Source organism: Oryctolagus cuniculus, chromosome 7 (assembly GCF_964237555.1).
Source record: "Oryctolagus cuniculus chromosome 7, mOryCun1.1, whole genome shotgun sequence".
Lineage (NCBI taxonomy): Eukaryota > Metazoa > Chordata > Mammalia > Lagomorpha > Leporidae > Oryctolagus > Oryctolagus cuniculus.
The window spans coordinates 55014853-55039441 of NC_091438.1; the positions used below are offsets into that span (position 1 = coordinate 55014853).

Here is a 24589-nt window from a genome sequence, read left to right on the forward strand (position 1 = left end):
AATGCAGCTGGTCAACCGGCAAGGTCCCTCTCAGTGACCCTAGAGAAGGACATTTCCGGTCTAGCTTTTCAAGCCACCTTGCAAGGCACCTCTCTGTGGTCTGCATGCCAAGGCCCACCTGATCTGGAACCTGCTGGAAACCAATCCAGCATGGGTGGGTGGTGTAACAGTCACAAACGACTCTGACCATTGTGGGCTTCAACAAGCACTTGCTGCCCACCTACTATGCACCAGGCCCCATGCTAGACCTGGGGAGACAGAAATCCACACGGACCGAGCCTAATAGCCAAGCCCACCCTAGAACACAGGCTCTCTGAAAGCAGTGACCAGGACCATCACACAGAGACCGGCACATAGTAGGCTCACAATAAACCTTTGGGGTGCTTGCATGTTTGTTGTTTTCAGGTTCTGACTGACTAAATTCTCAAAGTTCAGGGACGGGAGCAAATCTGGAGAGGGAGGGAGGAGAGGGGCCCTTATTAAACCAGCATGTACCATAAGAATCTGCTCAGCCCTTTGAGGGCTGGGGCGGCCAGCTCAGATTCTGTTCGCATCGTTTTCAATTTCCCTCTTAACATACCACATGAAAAAGGACCACAAGTGCCCCAAATCCTTTTGTCCTTCTGGGTGACGCCACAAGGACACATGGCAAAGCTCCGCATGCAACAAGCAAGCTCCCTGGTACTCTAGAATTTTTAGTCTTCATCCCAAATTCTCAGGGAGCTATTCCGTAGAGCTAGGGGCTGGTGCTTTCAAAGCAAGTTTGTATACGACATGATTGATGGGCCGGCATATCCTATTGTCTGGAAATCCCTTTGTTTAATCATCAATGATAAATTGCCTAATGGACCACCCTGGCTGTGATGCTCCTGTGGCAAAAAGCGCCGTTTACGGTGGTCCCTGGCCTCTTGCCCCAGCCCCCGGCCCCCAACCTGTGCACATCCAGCAGCCTGCATGTGAACAGCTCAGCCCGGGACAAGCCTTTGCTGGGGACTGCTGAGGACACCCCAAAGCTCACGCTCAGTTCCAATTCTCAGGTTTCCTTCCTTCCTCATTCTTGTCCCCGCAGGAATAAAGGGCCTGAATTTAGGACGGCGGGGGGGGGGGGGGGGGCGCAAAGGTGGGGAGAGAAAGGAGCAGAGACCTCAGGCCAAGTTAAGCCAAGAGCATCGGCAATGCCCAGGCAAGGCTGAAGGAGACCGGCCACCCTGCACTTCCGCCAGGAGCCCGGGGCCTCGCCAAGATCTCCGCGCGCTGGGCTGCACTGCCTCTGGCTTGTGCTGCCCGGTGTGAGGTGTGAAGTCACCAGTAACTCAGGGAGACGCAAGCCCTCCTCCGCCCTCTCCAGCACTCTCCCCGCTTCCATTCCTCCCCTGCAGCATCCACACAGGGTAGGGACTCGGCATGCCTCTGCCGAAGCCCGTAAGCGAACGCATCCGGCAAGCTCACGGCAGGGAGGGAGGGGCAGGGATGCAGTTTTGCGAAGACTTGTAGTTCCGGAGCGTGTTATTCTGGTTAATGATGCCCACTGGTGAGAACTCTGGTTTGAGGGGTATTTCTCCCCGGCTAGCCTGGGGCTGGGCTGGAAACGGCCTGAGCTGAAGGGCAAGCCGGCTCCCGATGGACAAAAGCCCCGTCAGGCCGTGAACCCCAAAGTATTGGAAAGGCCGCCTCACCTCAGGTGTGCATAAAGGGGGCTTGTGGGCAGGGTCGCCATCTACATCAGTTTGAGGTCAAAGACTCTTTGCAAAACCAACAAAAGCTGCGGATCTTCGACCCAGAAAAACGCAGGCATCCGGCACACACTGCAAGCCCACCTGTGATTACAGGAGGGTTGGGGACCCTGGACAGTCTTTAATTAAGGCCCAGGGTCTACATTCTGACGCCTAAGGTCCTCTGACCCTAACTCCACGCCGACCTCGCTCCCGCCCCCAGAGCCTAGCACCGGCTCTGGCAGCTGCTGCCCGCCCTGGTGGCAAAGGAGCCAAGGGCATCCTGCACCCCGCGCGGCTCCCCCGGGTGCTCGCTTAGCCCCTCCACAGGGCGCGGGAGCAGCCAACGCCTGGGGCACCGAGGGCCAAGTGGCGCAGACCAGGGAGGCGCGGGCGGCCGGCAGCGCGCGGGGGCAGGGCAGGACGGCGAGGGCAGCGCTGCGCAACTCCGCCCCGCCCCGCCCCGGCTCAGGGGCGTCGGGGGCTGGCACCCCTGCCCGGAGCGCCAGAAAAGCCCCAGCCCGGCTTCGGCCGCGCGCCAGCTCCCACCCCGGCGCCTTTCCCTTCGACCCCCGGAGGTTCGTTGACCTCTGGAGGTCTGAATCCTTCCCCCGGCTTGGCCCTGCCAGCCCTCCCGGGAGAGAGCGATCGCTCGTCCTCAGGACCCCCTACAGCCGGGCATCTTGGCGTGGCCACAGCAGGTGCGGGGCTGGGGGTGGGGAGGGGTGGGGTGGGGGTGCAGAATTAAGAGCGGGTGTGACTCAGGAGTCCGGGAGGAGGGGCTAAGAATTCAAGAAGCCTGTGCTGGAGCAGCTCGGCGCTCCGGCTCAGCAGAGAGCGCTGGGAGCCCGAGGGGAGCGCAGCGGTGAGTCAGGCTGCCCCGAGCCGAGCCCGAGAGGGGTGCAGCGCGGGCGCTGGCGGGCCGGGGCGGCGGGGCTCCCCGGGAGACTGTGCTTGGAGCCCGGTCGGGCGAGCTCTCCGGGCACCCCCGAGAGGAGTGTCCCTAGAGGGCGCGAGACCCTTGGCTGGCGGGCGGGCGGGTGGAAGGGCGCAGCGCTCCCTCTGGTCCTGGGGCACGGTCCCGGGATGGCCAGAAGTGCGAGAGGCCACCTGGCTCCTGCAGAAGCCGCACGGCCATGCCTGGGAGCAGCTCGAGGGCCGGAAGGGGACAGCGCGCAAGTGAGGGAGAGCGAATGCGCGTGGCGAGAGGGATGCGCGGGCAGCAAGCGCGCCGGGGTTGGCGAGTGGTGGCCCGCGCCGCGGAGGGCTCCGGGCGCCGGAGTGGCTAAAGTGCTTCACTGCCCGCAGGTATCAGGACGAGCGGGCCAGGGAGCGCTGGAGCTGGTGCAAGGAATAGGGCGAGGGTCTCAGGGCTTGCCCGCGCGTCGTAGAAGGCCTTGGGGGTCCGGCCTGGGGTCCTCCACGGGTTGACACTGGCAGCCTGCGCGCCAAGTGCCGGGGTTCAGCATCTGCGCTGCACATCCTCGGGAGGTCGCCAAGGCTCAGCCCTGCCCCTGGGTCACATGCCTCACCTCTAGCTGTGTGTTGCCAGGTGTGGGAGAGCTGGCAACGGCAGGCTGGGGTGGGCAGCGCCGTGGGTTCAGGCAGCGAGGCTGGAGGGGCGGGAGAGAGAGGACTCAGGGGTCAGGGAGCTACAACTTTGAGCCAACATAAACAAGCAACTTAGCTCTGCTTGCTTATGCTCTTCTCCCCCCCCCCCCCCCCCCCGATCTCTGAGAATCTCGTGGAAGGTGTTTTCTGCTTGAACTTTCTCTTCTCTCATGACTTGAGAGATTAAAAAAGAGCCTGCTTGCTAGGCTGGTTTTTCCAAGTTGTTCCAGGTTGGAAGTTGTAACAGTTTGAAGGATAATTTATGGGTGTTTTGTGCGTTAACGTGTATTACAGCAAAGCCTTTTGGGTGCTGTGGGTATTAAGGAAAACTCAGTGCACGTTCCCAGCTGGAAACCAAAATAGTGCTCTCCTGGGTGTCTCTGCCCCCTCTGGCATCTGAGGCCAGTGGAAATCCTGGAGAAAAGGCACTTGATGAATTGTCCTGGCTCCATCCGCTGGGCACACCCACTGCCCTGCCAGGCCCCTCCCCCCACCACAGGCATGGCCAGCTGCATTCTGCACATTCAGAAACGGGGATGGAGGGCCCTCCAGGGGCTGCCCTCGGGGGTCTTGAGCCTCCTGAAGCTGACGGTGAAGTCCGCCGGTTGGCCTGAACTCTTGCTCCCTGTGCAGAGGCACGCGGAGAGGCTGCCTTTGGCCGTCAGGCCTCTGCTGTTGAGGAAGTCATAGCCAAGGTGGGCACCTGGTGCCAACTCAGGATGGCAGTATTCCCAGGGGTCCAGGGAGCACTGGTGGCCCCCGGGGTGAGAGTGGTCTGGGGGCTGAGGACCAGTGCATCTGGCATGGATTCTCAGGAGCAGTGAGTGTCCCTCTTGCTGGGGAGGGGGAAGGGGAGGGGTTCGTGCCACGTGCGGCCAAACTCCTCCCTCATCTGCATCCTAACATCTGTAGGCAGGAAAGAAAAGGGACACCTGGAAGAGCAGCCAGTTAGGAGGCACCGCAGACAGGAAGGCCGGGTCGTTGGGCCTGGAAACACACGTCTGGATAGAACCGGACAAGTACCTCGGAGGACTTGATAAGCAGCCATAGGTACTGCTGCCTTCCCTGGGCAGCCGTCTTACTCCAGGCCCCCTAGCGAACTGGGCCTGCTGGGGGTGGTCACCCTAGTGGCTGTGGCTCTTTCCCTACACTTACTCCTTAGCAAGGAATGAGGCTCTCGCTTTCTGCTGCGCCTCCCACCCCAAGGACCAGTGGGAACCCGGGAGGAGGCTTCACCCTCCCATTCCCTTTCTGGGAGAAAGCTGTGCCTTGGCCAGGAAGGGGGCCCCAGCTGCCGACATCGGTAGGGAGGGTAGGGCATGGCAGGGCAGGGCTGGAGCCCGAGGGGAGTTTCTCATCATTGCTGAAATTCAAATGATGAGAAAATCACACAACGTTACTTTCTGGTGAGTGCTGGGTGCCGCTGCTGCTCACTCGAGGGTGCTCAGCCGGAACACACCGCATCGGAGCTTCAGAGGGAACCACAGACAGAGCCGGTCACTGTTCTTCTGTACCGGGCATGGAGTGGGGCCGAGGCACAGACCCCCGAGCAGACGTTCATGCCAGACTTGAGACCAGAGGCCTGGCCGTTTACTTCTCCCAGTAAGAACTTGGAGGGACTTCAGGTCCGGAGCAGGCTTTGGAGACCTTTGCTGGCAGCATGTACTCGCTCTGCTCCCAAGAGGCTGTGGAAGGTTTGCAGAGGGCATGTACTGCATGCATCTCTGGATATCTGTGAGCAAACAGGCCATGTTCCCAGAAGGTGTCTCCTTCTTTGCCTGGCACCTTGGAGCTTGCAAACCATCTGCCCTCGGGGCTGAGACGTGCTGCAGAAGCCTGCTCCGTGGCGGACCAGTTTCACAGAACAGCATATGGTGGCATCAGTCAGATAAATGAGGACAAAGGACCCTTGCCCACCCCATTCCCAAGACCCCTCACTTGCTGACAGTGGGAAGACAGTTAAGACACCGGCTGCAAACAGCAGCAAGACCAGGATGCCCTTGAGGCTGCTGAAGCAGCTGGAGAAACTGAGGCTGTGGGCCTGGCCTTTCAGTTGGGTGTGCACAAGTGTGGAAGTGTTGCTATTTGAGCCAGGAATAGACTGTTAGCCACAGAGTTTAGTCAAGACCAGAAAAATGAAAACATACGATCGCAATGAGTTTCTTGTGGTTTGGGATATTTGCCTCACTCTTCTGCAGACTCCTTTGCAGGCTTCGGAGGAGTTTCTGTAGGCTGTTGGCTTCCGCCTATGGTAGCAGTAGGAATCGGATTGAGAAGCAGGGACGATCTCTTGATGTTTTTCTCCTGTTTTTCGGGAAAACGGCCAGCGGTGGTTTTCTCAGTTGTGGCAAAGGAAGGAAAGTAGCTTTGCGACCCTGAGCAAGTGACTCAACAGCTAGGGCGTCACTTTCCCAAACTAGAAGGCAAATGCAGTGGATGAGCGCGGTTTCTCAGCAGGCCTATTAGCACGTCTCGGGTAAGTGTGACCGATCTGCACAGTGCAGGAGGTTTAGTATTCCTGCCTCCCCTCCTAAGTGTCGGGAGTCACGGTGACAGCCCCCAACAGCCCTCCTGCAGGGCTAGATGCTTGCATTGAAAGGCAAGGCTGCACCCGATCGAGGACACCCTTGAAAGGAGTTCCGGTCCCACTGTTGGGGCCTCCCTGACTTAGTCGCTGAGTTGGGATTCGGAAGCGCAGTCCAGGGCTCATCCTCTGCGAGCCAGTGTATCAGGCCTCAGTGTTCCTGCTGGGTGTCATCCTTTGCCTTTGTGAGTAGAGTGGGACTGCACATGACCCGCAGGAGGGTGGGGGAAGGGCCAGGTGGTATCAGAATCTGCCATCTGCTATGGAAACTCAGGCAGACCGGCTGCCTGGGGGGCCGCGGTGCCGGGAGGAAACCCTTCTCTGCCTTACCAAGTGGACCACATCTGACCCCAGCAGGTCCCTTCCCTGCAGCACCCGCCCCAGCACGGACAGCACCTGATACAACTCCAACCCGAGTGGACATCCAATTAATACAACTGTGCCCAAGCTGCGAGGCTAAATGAGAATCGATACTGTGGCATGTGATAGGAAAAAGCAGGCTGGCAGCGCTAGGCTGAAGGGACAGTGCTTGTGGCACTGGTCTGTTCGCAAGGCAAGCGTTCTACCTTATCCTCACCTCTGTCCCAAGGTCTCACTGGGGGACAAAAAATAGAACCATTTGTTTATTTATAGTGCAAAGGATAAAATGAGTAATATCTTTGGAGGGTATTGTAGGAACACATACTGGCTACTCACTCACAAGTCATTACAAGCCAGGGAGAAACTGAATGTAGGGACAGGGCTGGCAGAGTTTGGACCCAATGCCTAATGAGGCCTTCCCTTCAAAGACTGCATGTGAGAGACTAAAGGAGATCCCTGGATAAAGTTGGTCTGATGATGAAATTTTGAGGTGGGACCAGCACCAGGGCTGTGCGCATTGCCCAAGAGGCCGGCCAACCTCTTCCACGTGCGGGAAGTCTTTTTATTAGCAGTAGTATTAGTCAGAGTCAGTCTGGATTTCCCTGAGAATTCACCACTGAGCTGAGCACAGTGACGGCTCTGGCACTGCCCCGGGGTGGCTCCTGCAGGTGGGGAGCCCTGCACATGGAGGAATCTGGCTGGGACGGCAGGGCAAATGAGCAGTCTGAGTTCTGCACACGAGCCAACTCCCGGGCTGGCTGTTCCCATCCCAACAGCCACAGAGCGCTTCCTGTGCGGAACCGCGGGCAGGCGGGCTTGCCTCTTGCTTCAGCTGCTCCATCAGTGGCGAGGGTTGGTGGAGTGTGTCACCTCTGCTGTGCGTGCTGTACCTTATGGGGGCCCCGGGGAGGACTGTTGCAGCTGGGAGACGCCTTGGCCAGACTGGCGGGGGTGAGGGGGTGTGGGAGGGGGTCCCCTGTCTGGAGTCCTTCATCACTGTGGGTGACAACGCTCATTACTCATAAGATGACTTTGTGTTTCTCACCAGCTCAGCCTGGTGAAATAGCAGCCCATTTTCCAGGTCTGAGCAGGCCTGGTTCATAGGTCAGCACCTTATCTGTGGGACATGCCAGGAGGGACGGCTGTCTTTGGATTGTGGATTGCAATTTCCAACACAGAAGTCCTATTGGATGCCAAATGACTGACAGATGCCAGGCTAGATAGGTAGGGAGCAGATAGTGCCTGAGGATGGCGGGGACACGGGAGGGCATCTCCTGTGCCTGCACCCTCATCTGCACTTCAAAGACAGCGCTAGTAGCTCCTGTGACCATTGGGCACATTAAGTGGGGTGCCAGAAGTAGGCCACCAGCAAGGGCCAGGGACGAGGTAGGCACCTAACAAGGGAGTCTTCTTCCCTCATGTTGCTCCCTGGATGGGGGTAGGGGCGCCCTCCCTTCCTGCCTCTGCACTTCCGGGAGGACATCACCATCATGGCAGTCCTTCCTGTCTGTGCACGTAACGCTTTGCTACACTGGGAGAAGAAACCTTTCTGGCAGCGTTGAAGGCTTTTCTAGGAATTTCCTCACCTATATTTTGACCTTCCGTAATGAACATTCTCACTTTGATAGCATTTCAACCAAACGTTTCATTTTCGGAATCCTCTTTGCCTCATAATATCCGGGTAAAAGGAGACTCGAGGGCATTCTATAATTTTCTGTTGGAGGTAAACTTCGCTTCAGATTTTTAGCTCCGAAATATTATGCAATGCTCCGGGAAGCCGGCATTTCTCTTGAGAGAGGCCATTTTTACTGCAAGTGTTTTGAGAGTGTGTTGGTTCTTTAGCCCACATAACAACCCCCCTGTGTCTTCAGGATTGTAAATATCTTATACCAAGTTACACGGCGAGGGGGCAGGCCGGCAAGTTGCTATAGCAGGCAGCGGGGTGTCTCAGCTCCCCCAGACCCCAGACCTGGTGTGCCAGTGGGAGACAGGGGGCGGGGTGGGGCGCAGCTACCCCGGAACTGGAACCTGTGGGTACAGGGGGAGGCAGACCCCACCCACAGGAGAGGATGGTCCATTGGGACTCATTTCTTTCTCTCCTCGAGCATTTTTTTGAATGTAGACTACCAGGGACCCTAGACCCTGGGCCCTGGCAGGTAGCCAGATAGTCAAGGGTGGGCTTGGGAGTTCAAACTACACTGGTGGCAGAGGCTCCTACCATAGTACAAAGGCAAGGTGGCCCCAGGCTGGTGGGGACTAGTGAGAACCTGACGTGTTGCCCGGCGGAAGGGAGTCAGGCCACCTGCCTGTTTGTGTGCATGACCAAAAAACCCAGAGATCTCCCAGCCCTTCTAGATGAACCTAAACTTTGCATGTGTAACTTCTTCCCTTTCAAAACATCGGAACACACCACACGAAACCTGTCTTCAGGCCTTTTATCTCCTTATCTAAGTGAACACACTTGGAGCAGTTGAGAGCCCTATGGAAACCGGATAGCTCCAGAAGTACTAACTGGGTGGCTCCAGGAAGAGAGAGTTGACTGACAATGCCAGGTTCCCCAGAGGCTTCCTGAAGGAGGTGTTGTCCAGGTGGGGAGAATTGAGAAGCCCAGACAGAGCTGGCTTTGGATCCAGGTTCTGCCTCTTGTTACCACCATGGCCACCTTCCTTAAGCCCTGGGAGCCTCAGTTTCTCCATCTGCGAAGGGGATGCATACTGCGGACAGCGGAGGGCGCAGCTGTGAAGGTGCGAGGAGGAAATGCTGTAAAGCCCTTCCCGCAGAGTGTGGGAGGCAGCAAGTGGCCAGGAGGCCTGAGCTCGGGGCCGAGAAGGCAGCTTGAACGTCCCCTCGTGCGACCTGGAGACAGTCGCTTTGTGTGGACGTGGGCCTCGCTTGTTTATCCACCCCTGGGAACAGCACGGGAGGCACAGGCTCATTTTCTCCTCTCCTGCCCTCTTCCTTCTTCTGCGCCAGGCCTGTGGCTGCTTGCCCAGTGGCCCTGTCAGAATCCCACCCTTTAAAAGCCTGGCCCAGGCCACTGCAGAGAGAAACACAGCCCCGTGCAGGGAGAAGGGCTCTGGGAGGCTGCAGAGACATGCACAGCAAATATTCAAGGAATTCTTAGGAATAAAAAAAAATTCGTAAATCTGGATTTCTGCATGAGGCCATCAGTGCACATGTTTTCTCAATTAGCGCGCACATTGCTGCGAGTGAAGTCACCGAGTCCGCAGCTCTGCCGGGCTGACTCGCGCGCAGCCTCCTGACCCGGACTTCGCTTTCCCTCCTAACTGTGATCCTGCCAGCCCTGCCACAGCCCCCAACCCTAAACCAGGGGTGGTGCCGCGCACGCTCCCCGGAAAAACGATCTGATTCCGTTTTCTATGCTAATCAGGAACCGGGCAGATCGGCACTGTCCTGGAGGTGGAGGCCTTGTTTTCCTTTAGCCTTGACTGTGAGGCAGCGACTGCGCACTTCGCACTGCGCGGACGAGAAAATAGTTACTTCTGCGCAAGCGTGCACCAGCTGCTTCAAGTGTTGCCAATAGGTGCCTGAGATCGGCGGTCAGGCTTTCTGGATGGTTTCCTGGACTGACTCTTTTCCAAGCAAACGGCTCTGTTCGATATTTGTAATTTCTGCGATGTGTGATTAGTGATGTCCCCTCGCAGGAGGGATGGTGCAGTGGACACGATTCCTTGCATGCCTAGGAGGCAAGATGCCACCCAGCATCTATGAGGACCAAGCAAGGGGTGGCATACGTTGCATCACACGTAGCAGGGGAGACGTCATTGTGAAACTCTGTGTTGTGTAGATGTGTGCACACAGGTGTGCAACCTGGCTCATGATGGAAAGTGTTTTTTTTTTTTTTTTCTGGAGTCACAGAAAAGTTGGGGAGTTACTAATGTGGATGACGGCATGACTCAGCAAAGGACATAGCTCTGAACCCAGACAAACTTGGGGCTCACGCCCAGCTCTGTCATCCCTACTTGTGTGCTCTTGGTCACTTAAGTTCTGCATGCTTCAGGGTGCCCATCTGTAAGGTGGAACTGATTTCTTTTTTTTTTAAGATTTATTATTTGAAAGTCAGAGTTACACAGAGAGAGGAGAGGCAGAGAGAGAGAGAGAGAGAGAGAGAGAGAGGTCTTCCATCTGATGGTTCACTCCCCCACCTGGCTGCAACGGCTGGAGCTGTGCCCATCTGAAGCCAGGAGCCAGGAGCTTCTTCTGTGTCTCCTATGCGGGTGCAGGGGCCCAAGCACTTGGGCCATCTTCTGCTGCTTTCCCAGGCCACAGCAGAGAGCTGGATTGGAAGAAGAGTGGCTGGGACTAGAACTGGTGCCCATATGGGATGCCAGTGCTTCAGGCCAGGGCATTAACCCGCTGCACCACAGCGCCGGCCCCAGGTGGAACTGATTTCTCCCTCATAGAGCTGCCATGTAGGTTAAGCGACAGCAACAGCAGCAGCGGTGTGCAAAGTGCTTGGCACTAGAGGCAAGGAGGGCCCCGAAAATCAGAGCCACAGCCGTCATCTGCCTCCCTGCTTCCTGTCGCCTCTCCTCCTCCTCTTCCTCCTACCCTCTTCCTCCTCTTCCTCTTTTCCTTCCTCTACTTCCTTCTACTTCTCCCCTCTTCCTGTTCCTCTCTCTATCTTGCCTCCTTCCTTGTGACCACTCAGCCTCATCAGTGGCGACTCCCTGAAATGCTTACCCTGAGGTTTGCTTTTTCTCCAGAGAACGCCGCACAGAAGCAATGGCCATCATATTTTGTCTCTGGCCCCATCTTCTCCACCATCTTTCTCCCAGCCCACACTTGCAGAACTGTCTTTCTGTGATGCCCTACACCTGACCGTGACAGTGATGGTCCAAGGGCTGTGGCACATCCTCCTCCCTGCCACTAGAAACCACTGAGGGGCACCATGGCATTTTTTGGCATAAACACTTTGGTCCTAGTGGGATGCAGTGGTTTGGGACTGAGCTTCTGTTCCCACAAAATCACTTAATTCCCTTTCACTATATTTTTACTAGGACAGCGGGGCTAAGATACCATTGACATGTTGATAGCGCCAACATTCTAGAAAGTTCCTGCCCAGAGCAGAAAACCTAGTCTTCTCTCATGAGCCAGGGGCCAGGCTGCCCCAGTGTGGGGGGTGTAAGTTTCTCTCTGAGTGCATACAGCCCCAGGGCCCTTAGTGTCATCATTCAAGCTGAATCCTTTAGCTAAACCCCAGCTCCGGTGCTAACCCCAGCCTTCATCCCAGCCGGCACTCTGTCATTGGCTTGAGCACTCCAATTCCCAGTGGGAGGCACAGGAAAGTGTGACCCACACCAAGGCTGGCTTCAGGGCCACAAAGGTGACATATGGCAATTTTCTTGAGAGCCTGGTTAATGCAGGCCCTGAGGATGGCTCAGTAAAGACAAAGTGGCGGCCTCTTTGTTCACGGGCAAACTCTGCCTCCCCCTTCCCTAGTTACCCTGCTCCCCTGGGACCCATGCCACCTCCCAGTTGGACTCCACTTTCCCCCATGGAGACTCAAAGAGGATTATTTGTGACATCTCCTTAGCGGCTAAATTGCCTCTTTCCAGACAGTTCAGGCATTCCTTGTGGGGGCTGCAGGGGAGAAGCGGGGCCTGGTGCTGGGAAGCCTGTACATGGCTGTAGGGCACCCTCCTCTCCTTGCCACTACCCACTCCACTGTTCCCTGTAAACCTGGTGTCACCAGGCCGGTTGAACATTTGAAATCACATTTACAGGACAGGCAAGGCCTTGGTCACATCCTACCCAGCCCCCAGCCCCAAGCAGGTGGATGACACTGAACCAAGCGCCAGGGAGCTGATGAACACGAGCAAGTCAGCAAAGGCATGTTTCAATTCATTGCTGCCACACCTGCATTTGAAGCGAAAGCCGATGCTGGCTTACACATTTTCTGTGGGGACTTTTGGTTTCCACCCTGTCCGAAAGTCCCAGAAATTTTTTTTTTTGACAGGTAGCGTGGACAGTGAGAGAGAGAGAGACAGAGAGAGAGAGAGACAGAGAGAAAGGTCTTCCTTTGCCGTTCACCCCCCAATGGCCACTGCAGCCAGCATACTGCAGCTGGCGTACCGTGCTGATCCGAAGCCAGGAGCCAGGTGCTTCCCCTGGTCTCCCATGCGGGTGCAGGGCCCAAGCACTTGGGCCATCCTCCACTGCACTCCCTGGCCACAGCAGAGAGCTGGCCTGGAAGAGGGGCAACCGGGACAGAATCTGGTGCCCTGACCGGAACTAGAACCTGGTGTGCCGGCGCCGAAGTTGGAGGATTAGCCTAGTGAGCCGCAGCGCCGGCCAGGCATGTTTCTTAGCACTGGACAAGAAGTCCCTCTTTTTTCATCCAGGTTCAAGAGTGATGTGATGGAGCTTTCACAGGGAAAGTGTGACCGCTGCAAAACATTTTCATTTTCTTTTTTATTTTAAAGAGGTCAGACACCAAAGCTGGACTCCGGATTTCTGCTCCTGTGTTAGCATCTCTGCATCTTGCAAGTGGAAGAAAATGCTTTGGGGGTGGGGTTTGAAGTGCTGTTGTTTTTTGAAATTTTCCAAAAAAAGAGCAGAATACATCAGAAATCAGAGAACTAAATAAAACAGCCAGTGTGTTTCAAAGATTCTTTTCAACACATCACATCCTTATGATTGAGCAAAAAAAAAAAAAAAAAAAAAAAAAACAAAGCAGTTTTAAATTGCCACAGCACACAGATTATGCACCTTCTGGTCATTTCGACAGGCTCAGTGATCCTGCACCTGCTACAGAACTTTGAGTGGCATCCCTGATGCTGGGGGAACTTCCGCAAACCTGCCCCTAGCTCTCTCTTGGTTCGCAGACGCTGCGACATGGAAAAGAAAACTAGCAATTCAGATACAGATGATTTGTTTCAGTTCAAGAAAGCTTAGATTTAGGAGATGGGGATTTGTTCCTGGCTCAGACCCTTGCTCCCTGTGAAACAGGCACATCACAGACCTTCTCTGCACCTGCTTTTTACTCCGTGAAGAGAAGTAGAATTTCCCCTGTGTGCACGACAGGGCTTTGCCCTGAACACTGTTGATGGATGGGGAAACACCGTGGTTGTAGACAGAATAGGTCAGATGTGAAATCCTGGACAAGCAGTGTGAGATTCCAGGGCAGGTCTTCGTTGGGTGAGAGACCCTGACAGCTGCTTGCCTTGATGAGCAGCTGTATCCAGAGGCAGGAGCAGATGTGGAAGCGCCTACGTATGCCTGGAGAGAAAGGAGCTCCCCTGCTGTGACTGGGACAGGGGCCCACACCAGGCCCTGAGCTGGCAGTGGGGAACGGTGAGGGGAGGCAGGGACCAAGGGCGCCCTGCGGACAGCCCGAGTGTGGAGTCAGGCTCTCCTGGCTGCCAGCCACAGCAGTAGGAGGCACGTGGCCACAGCCCAGCGATGTGTGTCTCCTCAGCTATCGCATGGGACTAGCTGCACCTGCTTCTTAGTGTGCAGATTAAAGAAGGCGGCTTCTGCTAAGTCATCTGGGTGTGCAGTGCATTCCGGCAGCACAGCATCATCGTGGGTGCTGACACCAGCAGTGCCCAAGAAGCTCCCCGCTGCTCGGTGGCCTGGCCAGGGACTGTGAGGGCAGATGGAGCGACAGCGCTGGGTGCCTCGGGAGCCCCCAGTCTCCTGCTCCCCCTTCCTTCTTTGGAGCCCAGTCCAGGATTCTCTTTCATTTTCTAGATCACTCTCTTCCCCAGGCATCGAACACCATGTAGTCACGAAGTGGGGCACGCCCTGGTCCCTGCTCTTACAGTCTGCCGTCCTGTCCTGTGCACTTGTGTATCTCAAGGGCCTCTCCCAAACTACTCTTCTCCTAGATGCTTTTGCCTTCCTCATTTTAGAGACGGACATACTTATTCCCACAGAGTAATCTAGAAATCCTCCTTGAATCTACCTTCCTCCTCACCTCTCCGATCCGATCACCAGCAGATCTCGTTGGCTTCACCCTGAAAATACGTGTTGAATCCAATCCTTTCGCATCGTGCACCACTGCCCCAGTAAGTGCGAACCACCGACTGGGAATGCTCCCAGCTGGGACCTCTCTGCCTCCACACTTGCTCCCGCAGCAGTAGCCAGGGCGCCTTTGGGAACTGTGAACCCCGCCGTGGTGTTCCCCGGCTCTCAGATCTCAGGTGGCTTGTCACTGCATGGAGGGCACAAGTGATCCACGCTCTGGTTTCTATGGTTCTTCTGCAGACAGGTTTGGCTTTCACAAGGTGGGGCTTGCTAAACACCTGACGTTGTGCAGGACAGTCCCCCGCTGAGAGGAATGATCTGGCTCCCTGGCCCAACTGGCCAGAGACGGAGGAAAATCCACCTCCAGCACCCTGTGTGATTCCATCCATTTCCTGGCACATGACTGGCACGTGTACCCTTTTCCGGCGTCTTCCATACTCTACCTGTGTCACTGTCTCTGGGCCTTGCATTGCCATAGCCTCTGCTTGGGACAGACGCCCCCTGTCAATCACCTTCATCTAAAGGATCTCTCCCACTTCCAGCAGACTCTGCCACTCTGCCCCCTCCCTCTGCTTTATTTACTTCATAATGCTTTTACGATTTGTTTTCTGCCCATAAGCGTGGGAGAATGAGGCCACGAACTTCGGTTTATCAGGTAGTGTGTCACAAAATAGGAGCCCAATAAGTATGTGCTGATGGAGTGATACAACCGCAGTGGATAAGAATGGCGTGGACGTGGCTTAGGAAAAGGAGAATCTCAACTGCCCCCCGCATTTGGGGGAAGGCTTCCTGGAGGAGGCATGGTGTGGCCACACCACGAGTTTCTGGTGTTCTCTGCCCCTCCAGATGAGCTGACCCCAAAATACAGTGGGGCTCCGGGGACGTAGTCTACGTGGTGGAGCCTCCTGTGGGTGAGAGGCAGCTGTGGACTGGAGAATGGGGAAGTGAGCTCAGGGCCCAGGGTGCCCAAGGTTCACCCGGAGAGAGGAGTCAGGAAAGAGAGAGAGTGGGAGGGAAGCAAGACAGGAGGGAGCAATCCACACTCAGGTCAGCCCGGAGCCTGGGCTAGAGGGAGGGGTGAGTCCTAGGAAGGTGGAGCAGGTGCTTCTTGGGGGCATTCCTGGGGGAGAGGGTGCCTCTGCCGTCGCTTTGCCAGGAGCTGATTGCAGGGGCTATGAGCTGGACTTGGGGTGCTGGAAAGGCAGGTGAGGAGCCAGACCCAAGCTCTCATGTAGCCAGGCAGGGGCTGTGTCCTGTGCTGCCGAGACTGCCTGGGGCAGGGGGTGGTTAGTACCACACAAGATAATGCGGGAAGACCCAGTTTCTAGAGAGGGTTGGCCCCAAATAGTTGTTCTCCTCCCAGGCATCGGTCCTAGGCTTCTGTTTGCCAAAGGCATACCAACAGCACTGTGGTGACTGGATTTAGCACATGCCGTAATGATGTCAACGTCCAGTTCTCGGGGGGAGGGGCGGGTCAGGATCACATTTCCAGGATTCCAGGGCACACAGATTCTGGGGTTTGCAGGTCACGGAGCCCGCCATGGAGAGGGATGCTTGGTGGCAGGTGCACAGCTCTGGCCATGCCCACGGCTCCATGTGGTTCTCGGGACCACCTTGGGTCACCCAGTCTTCACTCGGGCTCATTCTGCTACCCAGATACTTCTGTGGAGATGACTACAGGAGATTAGCCACCAACACCTCATTCTAGTAGTCTGCTAATGGGGGTCTAAAGTAGCACACCTCAGATGGAGACAGCTTACTCCAGCCTACCAAGCATTGTATTAGGAACATTTACAAGGCCTAACCAGTGATCCAGTGGTGATGAAATTCACATGTGTTGAATTTCCCTGATGTCTAATGGATGCCTGACTTGGACTATAGAAGTGTGGATTTCCCACGACACAGTCTCATGGCCCATAGCCGCATGCCTTGCAAGACGAGGGTGGGGAGGCTGGCTGCGGTGAGCCGCCCAGACCTGACCGTCCCTTCCTGGCTCCCTCTCTCTATGTCCCTTGCTTCCATCACTGCTTCGTGCGCCAGGCATCCTAGTTCTTCCAGGACTGCGATTTAGGAAACAGAGTCAGAGGGAGTTTCCACCGTGTGTACTGAACATTGCGGAGTTAGGGCCACAGCCAGTGTGCTGCTTGCTGCATTGTCTGGGAGTGCTTTGTCACCTTCCAACTGAGAGTGTCTGGTGGCTGCTAAAAGCATTTGCCGTTCAGATCAGCATGGGTCTGGGTCTTTCTAGGCCAGGCTGTGTGTTTCCCAGTATGATGAAGATTCCAAGATCACGTGGTAATGGAGAAATCTGACAGCTCACACTGGGGCGTACCAAGAAGGGGACTGCTGGCTGCAGTGGGCCCAGGGGTGAGCCTGTAGCTGTGGTCGCATATGAGAAGCCAGAGGGGCACGCCGAGGACTCAGCACAGTACCCGACCCATGAAAGCTGTTGGGCAGATGGCAGATGTCTTTGTTATTTGATTCAGATCTTGGAAAGTAAAGTTTTAGACATCAATCCACGACTCATGGAAGCACTTGGGAGCTTGAGGTCTTTGTAAAGTGAGCGGGGAGGAGAGGGAATCCCTTTACCAGGAATGCGGAAGGTGGAGGCTGTGGTCTCACCAGGTGACGTACTGCTCAGTTGTGGGGTGAGCCTCGGTTATGCTGCCTGTAAAATGGAGGCGATCATGTTGCCGTGATGGCCAAATGGGAAAACAATGCTGATAGAGTAGCCAGGAAGCCTCAAAAATGTTTTAGCTTCCCTTGCTGCTGTCCTCACAGCTGGTCTTCCTTAGGCGAGCTCCTCTGTCATCTGTGCTCCGCTCAAGTCAGGCACATTCTAGAACGTAGACTGGGACAGTGTGGCCCTCACCAAGAGTCTCTTCCTTTCACAGGCTGTGTACGGCACTGGAAGTTACCAGCACGGGCTTCCACGGGGCCCACTCTTCATTGTCCCCACGTGTCTTTGTCATTGTAGAAGCAGAGTTGTGCATACGCAGGGAACAGCCCCTTCCTTCCCTACCTCAGCCTGAGTGGGACTCTCCTGCCCCCACCCCACACTCTGGCCACAGAGAGAATTCACTTCAGCAACCAACAAAGGGCAGGGGCCCAGCACTTAGCTCTTGCCACTGGCCCTGCCAGAAAGTGCTAGACCAGGACAGAAATTCCAGACCCAGGGGCCTCCAGCTCCCTTGGACTCAGGGAGAAATACATTGCAGGGTTGTCTCATTTCTGATCAAAGCTATCAGGTGTAGACAACAATGCAAGGATATTTCTGTCTGTGTTCCTAGGTGAAAATATAAAAATGGAGGAAATTTTTGGTCCCACTAAAATTGGTGATTAGGATCAATTCTTACTGAAGGGTGATGGGTATCCCCGAGGTAATGGTTGAGCAAGAATTGCAATGTGCTCCCCATGTGCACACGCAGTTCTGGACATGTACAGCTCACACCTGCCCGCGAGAGTCTAAGGGATTTGCCATCTGATTGGCGTGGCTTGCTTTAAGCCTGAATGTTACAGGAAAAGAATCCCTGGGATGAATCTAAAACCGCAGGGCTGTCTGTGAAACAGATCGCCCATGACCCTGTGGCCTTGGACATGAAAAGGAAATGAAAACATTTCATTAGAAGCCGCCTTGTTCCCTGTCCCAGGCTTTGGCATCCGCCCGTGCCTGTGCTGCACACGCACACACGCATAGCATGTGAAAGTGGAGACGTCGCTGAGACCACGGCAAACCTTAAAGAACTGCAACAGCTTTCCGAGCTCAAGATCCATTTACGAACTGGCGGGGGTGATGCGCTACTGTAGTTTTCTTGATCTGCGGCTGTCTCGGGGCTTGCTGTCCATGGGTGAAGCTGATATCTTTTCATTTGAGTGCTAGCCATGGCCCTTGCGCATGTTCACGCAGAGCTGTGGTCCTTTTGCTTTCTGTCTGTTGAACTCTTTATTTAGCAGAGCATTAAGCTTTGGATTATCATATCAGTTAAACATACATTATCTCAAAAATGTTTTAAAATTTAAAAAAATCCATAGAATTCTTGAGTTGAAGGAATCATGAGAAAGTGCCCAGGCCTTTATTTAATTCATGGACAAAGAAAGGAAGCGAAGAAAACCAAAATGCCAGCGGGTGGAGGGCCCGACCTAGAATTACGGAGTGAGTCGCAGAGCCCACACGAGTCTCAGGTCGCTTCTTCCTTTCATTCTTTCATCAATGATTTCTGAAGTACGTGCTTCGTGCCAGAAGCTGTGACAGGCACCTGTGACACAGTGGTGGACAGAAACTGCATACAGTTCCCTCTGTCCTGACACTTAGAGACTCTTTGGGGTGACAGTCGGTGATCCAAGAGACCCCCCATGCTGTCGAAGCTGTGTCCTAGGGACAGGGCAGGCTTCCCCGAGGTGGACAGGATTCACTGCCGTCTGAGGAAGGTGGCAGGAGGGGGGGTGTCCCAGAGCAACATGGCAGGCCTCCTCGCCCATCCGGGAACATGCTGCACCGCACCGCGCTGCGCTGCACACAGGGGCTGCCACCTGCTCCTCCAAGGGCCGCCCTTCCCAACTGTGCACCCAGTGAGGTCATGCTGGCCGCCGTGGGAGAATGTGCCCCACAGCCAGGAGCAGGTGCTACGAGTGAGGGCTTTCCCCACCCCCACCCTGGAGGGGTGCTTCTGAAAGCTGATGGAAAATGGAATCAAAAGGTAAGTTTATTTCGGTGCAAAAGGGCTTTTGAAATTCACACACGGTTTTTATGTAATAAGTGTTTTCCATGAACCTTTGGAAGATCCACCAGTGTAGAGATTTCAAAGCATTTTTGCACCCAGATACACTGATCTTTTCATTCCAGTTTCCACAAACCTTGGCAGCCCTCTCCAATACGTCACCCACTTCCGGGCTGGGGGCAGCAGGAGCACTGCCCCTCATGTCGAATGCCTCATCCCCTCTCTGCAGAAAGCCGCCCAGGAGCCTGTTCCCAGCGAAGTGAACAGTGCCTTGGGCCCTGGGGCTGTTTATTGCAGACCCTGGGCCATCTGGCTTCTCCTGGGGGCAGGACATCCCAGGAAGCTCATACGCAGCCGCTAAGAGCGAGCCTGTTCTCGTGGTCGTCGTCACCCCCTTGCCATCCGACGATATTTACCAGCCGCCCCCGCCTGCCCAGCACCGTAGGAGACGCTTGGCCAGGCAAATCCCAAGCCAGGCTTTGACCCCTCAGGAATTCAGGGCCTGGCTGAGGCTCTAGGCTGGCATTGTTCTTCCTTAATATAACTCGGGCTGCTCGGGGCACGAGAACAGGGCTGAGAGCCCAGTTGAGGGCACGAGGTTAGGAGATGGCACCGCTACTGTTTGTGTCACAGCTTGTTTCTAGGCACAGGAAACACCGGTGAGCTGGGATTAGCGCCCACAGCACGTGTGGTATGGTCTAGTTTGCAGAGCCACTGATTCTCCCACCCTGTACACTGATCACCCTCCCGTCACCCCATTTTAATGAAGAGTTTTGCCAAAAGAAAAAAATGAGTTTTGAGTTCTTACCATGACTATCAGAAAGCAAGGAGGGGTGGCTGTCCCAGAGTTGGGGGTTTTGCAGTGCACACGTGTGTGCATGCATGTCCATGTGTGTGGTGCGTGTATGCCTGTGTGCGTGTGTGAGTGTATTTCTGCCGCTCCTACAGAACTCCAAGGGCAGCAGTGCCCAGTGTGGGTGGGGCAGGGTCTGGATGAGGCGGTTGGACAGGGCTGCAGATGGAGAGTGGGGAAGGAGAAGGCCAGTGCTCTGTTCTGATTGGGGGAAGCAAATTGGCATCCACAGGGATGGAATCCTTGCTCCGCCCCTCTCTCAGCTCCTGGGAGGGATGAGTGGCTGTCACCCTGGGCCCACGGTGGAGAAGACACCGAGTTGGCTGGCACCGCGGCTCACTTGGCTAATCCTCCTCCTGTGGCGCCAGTACCCCGGGTTCTTGTCCTAGTTGGGGCGCCGGATTCTGTCCCGGTTGCCCCTCTTCCAGTCCAGCTTTCTGCTGTAGCCCGGGAGTGCAGTGGAGGATGGCCCAAGTGCTTGGGCCCTGCACCCGCACAGGAGACTAAGAAGAAGCACCTGGCTCCTGGCTTCGGATCAGCACAGTGCAAAGACCACCAAGGAGAGAGGAGGCTGGATGTCACAGAGCTACAGGGGAGAAGGCTGGCCCAGAGTGACAGACAGACAGACAGAAGGGACATGCACATGGCCCTCAGCTCTCCTGCCCTGGAGCTTAGTCCCCTCCCTGGGGCTCTCCTTTGTACTAGTGACCCTTTGGCAGCTCTCATGCCGCTGCCTTCCCGACACCACCTTGGGCACAAGGGCATCTACCAACCCTGCTGGCAAAGGACAGGAGCTTGAGGGTCCTGCCCAGACCCTGGGAGTTGATGAGAAGGAATGGAGGGAAGGGCTTGTCCAGTCACCAGCAGGCACTGTGGGCAGAGACGCCATGGCAGTTTGTGCAGATAGTGCCCTGGGTAGGGCATCTAGCCCTGGATGAGGGGAGCTGTGCTCACTGAACCACGTCCCTGGCCTGCAGCAGCATCTGGGACAGCATGCAATTCACACAAGGGCTTTGAATGGCCCAGCTGAGGACCAACCCTGCCAGCCCCCGCAGGCAGGCCGTGCAAGGGAGGCCCTGAAGGACTGGGAAGCTCAGGGAAGGGGAAATGGAGGTTGGGGGTCTCAGGGAGGGGCAGCCCCTGGGGCGGGAAGAGGCCAAGGCCCGAGTTACCCATCACACCACCTGGAGCCAGCACAGGGCCCTGGGTTTCCTCCATCGAGGCGCTGGGGCCTGAACACGAAGGGCTGCTTTCCTGATCAACACCGATTAACTTGCTTATGTTATTAGTCTCATGGTCTAAATATTGTTCAGTACAATGCCTTATAGCTGCTAATTATCCAAGCAGGACAGTAAACCTGGACTGCTGCCAGCAGCACGGCTGCGTTTCTAACCACAGAGTGAGCACCGAGCGTGGAGAATTACTGGGCTGGGTGCATTCACCTGCCTGGGGTCTCCCTCTCAGCGGCAGGTGCAGAGCCCCTGATAAAGCAAACTATTCTCTGTAGTCAGATCCCAGCCTGTGTGGGTGACAAACACAGTGGCCTTGTGGCTTGACTGAGTCGTGTTTTCCATGTGTAGGAGGCATTCCAGACTTGAGAATTCTGCATCCAGATTTCGTAGGTTTTTTTTTCTTTTCCTAATTGAGACAACACAACTAATGCTAAAGAACAATAACTAGCCTGGTTTCTCAGCTGCAAAGGCTCTGGGTCAAACGCTGACCTCTGTAGGGTCTGAAGAGATTCCAACAGCAACATCTTCTCTTGTCAAGCAGGACTGTGGGCTCTAGGAGACTGACTTCCGGTTGGCTCTGGAGCGTGGAGCCTGAGCCTATGTGCCTGCCTGCTAACACACTGCCGGATGGAGCCGCTCCCCCAGCTCACTAGAATCAGACGTGCAGGGCCCAGAGCTGCCCTGCAAACAGATGGTGGCTCCATGCAAGTGCCATGGTATTGGAATATCACAAGAGCCACGCCCCCATCTCCTCGCCAAATGGGCCCTGGAAAAGGACTTCCCCATTCACACACACTGAGGGGCCAGGTCCAAGTCAAACAAAGTAGTTGCAGATAGCAAAAGTAGTTCAGTCGTTCTCCTTTATCCACAGTGAAATATGGACCAAAAATATCAACCGGAAAACTCCAGAAGTAAAAAATATCCTTTAAACATAGGATACCATTCTGCCTAGCATGATGACATCTCATGCCGTCCCACTCAGTATTGCCCAGGACGTGAATTTTCTCTCTTGCAGTGTATCCGTGCTGTGTGTGTTACCCACCCCTTAGTCACTTCATAGCCATCTGCTTATCAGATCAACTGCCAAGGTATTCAGGGCTTGTGTTCGAATGAAAGCCTAATGCTCCAGCACAAGGCCTGTGTCACTCACCTCACTTTATCCCAACACGTAGGCGTTGTGTCAGGTGAGTGGAGTGGTATATGACATTTTGAGAGAAAGACCACATTCACATAATTTTTAAAAACTCTTTTTAAATTTATTTCCATTTTGTTTGAAAGACAGGGAGACAGCCGGCGCCACGGCTCACTAGGCTAATCCTCCACCTAGCAGCACCGGCACACCGGGTTCTAGTCCTGGTTGGGGCACTGGATTCTGTCCCGGTTGCCCCTCTTCCAGGCCAGCTCTCTGCTGTGGCCCGGGAAGGCAGTGGAGGATGGCCCAAGTGCTTGGGCCCTGCACCCACACGGGAGACCAGGAGAAGCACCTGGCTCCTGGCTTCAGATCAGCGCAATGCACTGGCCGCAGTGCGCCGGCCGCGGCGGCCATTGGAGGGTGAACCAATGGCAAAAGGAAGACCTTTCTCTCTGTCTCTCTCTCTCTCACTGTCCACTCTGCCTGTAAAAAAAAAAAAAAAAAAAAAGAAAGACAGGGAGACAGAGAAAGATCTTCTATCCACTGGTTCAGTCTCTCAAATGCCCACGACAGCCAGCACTTGATCAGGCCAAAGTCAGGATCCAGAAACTCCATCAGTCAGATCTCTCACATGGGTGTCAGGGATCTAAGGACGCAGTAGCAGGAAAGTGGATCAGAAGTAGAGTAACCGTGCTCAAACCAGGCACTCATATTTGGGGTATGGGCATACTAGGTAGTGACTTCATGCTGTATGAAATGCCTGTGCCCTATCATTTTTATTATAGAATATGGCTATAAAAATCTATTTGGATTACCAGTTATTGTGGTTAATCCCTTACTGTCCCTAATTTATAAGTTAAACTTTACCATAGGCTTGTATATATAGGAAAAAACAGGGTTTGATGCAAGCCCAGGCTTCCACTAGGGGTCTTGGAATAAATCCAGAGGACAAGGGGAGACCACTGTATAAAAATATGAATACAATAGAACATTCTGGAAAGATGTGTCCCAAATGCTAGTGTTAGTCACCCTTGATTAAGTGGGATTGGCATAAAGAGCAAGCTGGCATATCTGGAGTGGTGCATACTTGTTTGAGGAAATTACACTCAAATCCAGATCGGCACTCAATTTCCCACAAATAAATCCTGAGGTTATGTGAAAATATAGAATATTCCTCAAGGAAATTGTATTGTAAATGGTCAATAGGTAAAAAATGATTTCAACTACTCTAAACTTAAAAAAATCCAATCTAAATTATATTGAATTTGAAATTCTCTAGATCAAAATTATGTAATCTGAATAAAAAACTTAGAGTGAGTTCATGGCTTGGTTGACATTTGACTTCGACATAAGTGACTATCTGTGGAACTTCAGTTAACTTCTCTGTGCAAAAATAAATAACTCATAGCGCTATTATGAACATTAAGTGAGGTAATCCATTTATTTACCATACTATCTGACACATACAAGATATTCTATAAATTTTAACTGTCATTCATTCTCTCACACATGGACACTTCAAAAGTTACAGAAAATGGAATTAAAAGATTATTTTGGTACAAAAATTGGAAACCGATGCATCCTTTTTCCATAGTATGCATTTTCCATGAACTTTCTGAAGACCCCCTTACATATCCACGTGTGTGTGTTTGTTTCACTTTTAGTTCTTTTAAAGATGACACTGATATCTGCAAGAAAACAAGTGGCCCAGTGGGCAGACATCTATGTCTTATTCCTGAGTTTCCTGAGATAGATGTGCTTGTGAAGCAGGTGCCCACGGCCCAGCACAAGTCCTCCAGGCTCCGCCAGCCCTAAGATCTCCTGCCTGCTGCTCCCGCAGATCATTCTTACCTTGACGTGGCGGGAAGTTATGACTGGAGGAACCTCAGATGGAAGGGCCAGGCCACTTTCCAGGTGATGGGACTGAACCTGGAAGGATGTGACCTAATGTCACACAGAAGCAAAGCCTAGATCCTCAGGCCCTGGCTGCCCATCCCGGTGCCTTCCCGCTGACGGATGGGTTTCTCTGTCTGCTGGTTGACAGGCTGACATTTAATGATACTGACCTCCTCCGGTGCCTTTGACTGCAATGTGATGTCACACAGTGTGGAGTCCAGTTCTGGGTCGATGACAGGTTCTTGACAAACGGTTTGCTCATTCTCTGGTGTGCCAGGTGTGTGCTGAGCAGTGTATGGGAGAGTCCCTGCATTCAGCAAGCTTCCAGAACCTGGCCAGGGAAGGCATGGTAGTAGATGGGGCAGTGTCAAGGAGAGGACACTTATTTCATTTCATCTACAGGACACTGAAGGCCAGACATCACCTCATGTACTAGACTTCCATGAGCTGGTTCTCCTGGCTCCCTACTCCAGGCAAGCCCCAAACCTGGATGTTTCTC

General features: G+C 54.5%; 1 protein-coding gene across 4 annotated transcripts in view; it reads left to right on the top strand.

The window, feature by feature from the left end:
* The first annotated feature begins 2173 nt into the window (after nt 1-2173).
* Nucleotides 2174-24589, top strand: part of NGF (nerve growth factor) — a 53437-nt gene continuing 31021 nt past the window's right edge. Inside the window, exon 1 of one of the 4 annotated variants that reach the window (XM_051856131.2) lies at nt 2174-2413. The gene's annotated coding sequence lies outside the window, so the exon portion shown is untranslated. Of the gene's footprint in view, nt 2414-2489; nt 2578-24589 lie in introns of those variants that run through there. The other 3 variants (XM_070076898.1, XM_051856132.1, XM_051856130.2) reach the window with 3 other exon arrangements.